This window comes from Anguilla rostrata, chromosome 7, assembly GCF_018555375.3.
Source record: "Anguilla rostrata isolate EN2019 chromosome 7, ASM1855537v3, whole genome shotgun sequence".
NCBI classification, from domain to species: Eukaryota; Metazoa; Chordata; class Actinopteri; order Anguilliformes; family Anguillidae; genus Anguilla; species Anguilla rostrata.
The window spans coordinates 39,125,620-39,131,758 of NC_057939.1; positions in this window are offsets into that span (position 1 = coordinate 39,125,620).

The window sequence follows — 6,139 nt, forward strand, 5'->3', positions numbered from 1 at the left end:
AATTATACTACTAGGAACTCAGAGGTCTGAAACATGTCATTTAGTACACAGAGGTTTCTTATAAATGACTTAGATCTAGTATTAGAACTCGAAGGTCTCTTCTAAATTGCACCCAGCCCTGGGTGAGCAGCGGGGCTCTGACTCCGAGATGCAAGCATACCTACCACAGTGACCAGAACACTGCACCTCAGTCTGTATGCACTGGCTCTAGTGGGTCTGCATTTAATCAGGAGCCACAATATCTTGTCGTTCTGCGAACCGTTTTCAAGGAAGTCCACTTGATTTGATATTGAAAATAATCTACTTGCCAAATGAACAATAGAAACTTGCAAAACAAATCTAATGTTATCATAATAAAATGTTCAGTAAAAACGATGGCTAAACCTTTAATTGTCACAGTGTCTGCACCGATGTGTGTGTGTGTGTGTGTGTGTGTGTGTGCTGGGGGAGGGGGAGGGGGGGGGGGGGGGGGGCGGTGTTTGGTTGATGGGGAGAGGGTGGCCTTTCAAATTTTCATGTGAACAATGTTGGACATCACCTGCATCAACCATCAACCTTTTTTGGTCCAGTCTCCCCAAGGACGAGATGTCTCAAATGCCAGGCACTAATGGAATGGCAGATCGTGTCATGAATTCTGTGTCTGCAAACTGAAATGACGAGTGCAGGGAGTTCAAAATGACATAAGAAGAAATCTGTCCATTTTTTCTTCTTCGCAAAATACATTCTCTGGCCACCGGGAGTTTTGGTTATAATATTTTAAATAAAATTGCAACAATCAAAATGGTGGATAAGTGTAGGCTGCCTGATGTGGAAAAAGAGAACCACTTCTTTTAGAAAATAATTTTTTTTATTATCAAATTAAATATTACGTAGCATGGATCAATGTATCTTGAAATGTCAGTTCACAGACCCAGCGGTGGTTGGTATGCTGAAAATTAGTGGGACAGAAAACTGTCCTTTAAAGTGATAATTGGTCTAAACCTGTGTTCATTAATTTTCCTTGATTAACAAGCTTGTCAATGATTGGCTGATTTGATCCTATAGAAGCATCTATTCAACGAAACCTGCCTACACTATTTGCATAGTATTGCCCATTAAATGCTTGGTGGTCCAGCATATCATCATGCGTCCTCACCAGATTCAGTGAGACAAAACCCAGCATGAGACAAAACCAGCATGCACAGTGTGTCCCTAGAGCTGGGGTTGGGAATGACTGGCTCAGTAGGACTGCTGCTTTCACATCCAGCTGTCATTTACACACACTGACCAGCAGAGGGCACTTTTGTTTAAACATCATGCTCCAGCAGGAATGAGACTGCAGACATCACTGCAACGCCTCACAATTTACCTTTTTTGTCTCCCCATTCATTATAAAGTGGCTTTTGTTCTGAGCTCTGTGTGCTCTCAGCTTTCCTTTCAGCCTAGTCCCATTGAGGTTATACAGATGAACAAGTTTACATAGTAAACAAGTAAAAAAGATAAACAAGTTATTATAGTTTGATTGTTCTGACTGTTTAGCAATTATTTAGTCCTCTTTCATATCGCTGGCTTGAAGCGCTGGCATCTTCTTTTAGTTTTTTGTTAGGACACTTCCTCTCTGTATCACCTTTTCAACTTCCCCACATCATCGCCCACTTTCTTTCAGAAAAAAGAAACTTCTTGCTGAGACAATGCTTTTCACTCGCACATTTCGACCACAGTAAATATTTCATGTACACGCACAATGTCTTCAGATGTCATTCATGAGATTATCAGTAAAATTCAGCTAAAATGTCAGTTCACGCAAATATCTGGGTTAATCAAATCATTAAAAGCAGAAGTTGGCATGAAGCAACAAATATTTCCAGATGGAACCCACAGACAAACCCTACACTGAACATAGAAGTATTCACAAAGGCTGTTTCCTGGATTATCAGAAGCAGATTTACTGGTTTGTTCGAGGCCTGCTGTGTGTTTTGGCAAGCTAAGCTTTATTGTTGACTCAATAAGCAGTTCTTTTTTCATTTAACTTTTATTTACCCAGGGTAGGTTCACTGAGCACTGATGCTCTTTTGCAGCAATGCCCTGCTTCAGTTATTGAAGGAATGAAAACCCACAACATGGGAAATGATGTCCAATAGGTATGTCTGTTACAAAACATTTCAACTAAAGCATGCAACATAAATTCTTCATCACATTGGTAATAAATAATTAGACCTGTAAATCACAGCCCTGCTGATTTAAGTACTTGTGACAAACAGCACAAACAGGGCTCTTTAGCGAGATATCAGTATGAGGATGAATAACACGGTTGTGAGCCAATGTTTCCTTTGGGAAGAAATGGGAGTTTCATATCACAGGTGCACCAGGTTTTCTCTGTCCCTGTATTGATTTTGAGGTCACATTCCTCTGCATCTGTGTGACCTTGATGATTATCAGGGGACACAGTGATTGTGTGTCCCAATGAAGATCACCAAACAAGAGGGGAGAAAGGTGTGTGTGTGTGTGTGTGTGTGTGTGTGTATGTTTGTTTGTGTGTGTGAGAGAGTGTGTGTAGCATACAGCACCCTCCAGAATTATTGGCACCCATAATTAACATGAGCAAAAATGTTTATGTTCTTTGATGACTTTCCATTTAATTCAATTGGACTGATTTGAAATGAAAATTATTCCAACACTGGTGATTTGTGTGTGAGTTAGGGGAGTGGGTAAGTGTGTGTGGTTTGGCTTGTGAGTCTGGGAGTCCAGGACACATTTACTGTGAGGACTTCACAGTAGTTCATATTTTTATCCTTATTGATTGGGTACAGTTGTTGAGTCGGACTGTAAATGGTTTCTGACTTAATGTACGCTCAGTTTTGAAATTAAATTATTCTCCAAATTTTAACAGAAAAGCAAATCCTTTGTTTGCCCTCCTAGATATCTACTGTTTAAATGATGCATTAATATCCAATCTGAATAATAGCATATACAATAAAATGCTCAGTGTTAGCCTAAATCAACTCAGATTTGAGATGGATGCATGTATTGGACGCATGCAGTCGCTATTTGAAATAGAACAAATTTTAACAAAACTGTGCAGGTACACTGTTTTTCTTTCCCAAACTCCCCATATTCAGTGAAGGGTTAAACCCACAACTTCTCAAAAACTGGAATAAGAGGCTTTCAATAGTTAAGCAGTCAAAACATTTTCACAAAAATAATGTAATTTGTACACAAATTATTTGCGCAAGAGGTAAGTTAATTTTCATTTATTATAATTTTTATTCCAGACAGGAATTATTATGTTTATCCTAAGCAGACTGTTAGCTCTTGGTTTGGTAGATCTTGTACATCAGAACAATAATGTGATTAATTAACTTGATTAAACATCCTTTTCAAATGACACCTCTGAGGCAGCTACCCAAGGGAACCACCCAAGTCACATAAGAGCCATAGACCAGCCATAAGAGCATGTTCCCATGCTTTTTCCCAGGTAATGATAAAGTATGTTAAGCAATCTGTGATCATGACTGCAGACCGTGTGGGATATTTAAAGTGCAAGGACTAATAAAGATGACCCTGTGGCTCATCAGCATGTGTTCTGTCAATTAACAGACTCTCATCAGTCCATTAATTCAACACAAACTGTACATACCACACATGACATGCACTTGCACATTCCCTCAAGCCTCAAACACACACACGCACATGCACTCACATCATGATATACACACTCATCAGGCTATGCGCAGATAACTGGACTTAAATAAGGTTACTTGGCTGGACACTGATAATGTATAAGATGTTTCCCTACATGTGCATTATTCGATGTTATTTATCACACACCATGTGCTGCAAGTTACTGTTAGCAATTCCAAATTGTTATAATTAAAAAAGCAACTAGAATTATCTAATAGGGCCTAAACTAAATCAACAAAGGTACAAAAGTATCAGAAGATATTTGGAAGAAATCCAAGTTTAAAGTCACATTCTTTAGCCTCAATAGCCTCTCGATACACACTGGAAAAAATAAAAGCCAATTTATGTGACTGTGAACCCACTACAATGGAAAAATCTTCAAAAGAAGAAAGAAAAGGCAGATTTACAATTTCAGCATGTGTGCACAATTTTGTGAAATATGTGAGTGTGTTTATGATTTCACAATATATGCCTATAAGCTAATGTGTGTAGAATGTGTGTTTCCAGATCATGAACTACCCTAACACTCCCGCACACACTGCACACAGCAAATCCGTGTACTCTAATCATATTGTATACAAAAAATTTCCACTACCTCTCAGTGGGAGATAACTGTCGCCATAACCTTTGCATTGACACTATACATTACGCCTACAGCAGACCCAGCTACCTCATAGTGAAAAAAACAATGGTCATCCCTATTAAATCTCCTGTTATATTCGTGGATCAGTTAGGCTACATCAGTTATTTTCCCAGGTAAATTTTGACCTGCAGTAGTTCATCAAAGGTATTTCACTCTCCAGTTTTACCTTCCCACCCGTGAGACTGAAAATCTTTTGTACAATCCATACAGACATAATTCATTTGCATGATAAACTACTCATTTTCATAACATATTTTGCAGCACCTTATTGATTATATTTGCCACGGTAGCAAGATGCATATGCTTTGTTTTATTATCTCTTTTTCGCATGTGTGCATTTCCCAGACATTTTGTTTGTCTTGATGACTTGATATAATGAACAAATTCACAATTTTTGCACTTCAGATCACAAAAATACAACTCACTTGTGTATTTAAATGTGAATTGAAGAAACAAAAGAGGCATTTTTTCCTGAAAGAAAACTATTTTTGCTAAATTCCACAAATATGAAAAAAATTATACATATACACTTTTGACTGTTTTTTAAAATCACACAACCTTATGGATGATGGATGGATGGATTGATGGGCTTGTAGTAAGTGATCTATTCACACTGCACATGTGAATTGATGAGTGTCTGTATGTGAATGGCTGCGTGTGAGTTATATATTTTGCATTTGTAGCAGGTTCTGCTGGTTTTGCAGTCTTTCTCGGAAGGGAAGGTGTGCCTTCTCTTCCACTTGCTTCCCCTTGCTGTGGCCTCAGGCAAGACTTCAGATGGATCAGGGCCAAATTCCTCCACTTCAGTAGTCTTCACAAAGAATGCAGATGGTTGGGGGTCTGGGAAGGTGCTGTCTTAAGCATGCGGGCATCACAACTGCTTTTCCCAACTGCTCAAGGAATATACTCCTCCTGTGAAGTTTTCCTCTTTTCGATCCTGGGTCCACCTCAGTCCAGATCACAAATGCATTGTTTGCACTTACATCCGTGATATTGTAGAAAAAAAATAAAATAAAATTACCAGCAGGCTATCATCCTCTTTCAGTTGTGTGTTCCTGTAAGCTTTTCAAGGTTGTCCACTCCACCTTGTTGTTGTAAACAGGCATAACTGGATTTTGTGTCACATGCCACCCATATCTTGATGACATATTTCCCTGGGTATCTGACCCTATTTTTATTTGGTTGTGACTCCTGTATAGCCCTTCTTGTTTGTTTGCTGATTAGACCTCGTATTTGACTACCGACTCGTTCCCTTCGACTCTAACTCTGGCTTGGTTTGTCCTGTGATTTTGTGTGTTCGACCTTTACTCTTGTATTTGATTCCGATTCTCGCTTAACCGCTTTGCTTTGTTTGCTGATTGGATTTTGTGTTTGACTATTCGTTCGTTCTTGACTTTGACTCTCGTTTTGCTCTCTGCTTGCCATGTAGTGACTCTGGTTAGTTAGTGTGCTCCCAGCTGGACTCCCAATCCTTCCATTGGGTCACAACTTTGTTATTTTGTTTTGTTATTTTTCCTTTATTATTTCTGAAGGTACTCTGGGTGGAGTTTTGAATTTCCATTGGGGGTATGACTAATTCAGACTACTGTCTAATTGTCCAAAGCTTAGCATTCCAAGCTGCCCCATGCCCATTACCCTTTGAAGCCTAACCATTTTTCAGTTTGATTTGGAAAGGCAGTTAGGGATGGAGTTACTGGTCAGTTTGCAGCCCATTTGCCTCACCAATTCCCCACTCATGTACCTTATCATTCATCCTGTTACTGTTTTATCCTAGGTCGCAACAGTGTATGTGTGTGTGTGTGCATTTCTTAATTTGTGTTTCCATGCATAATTGTA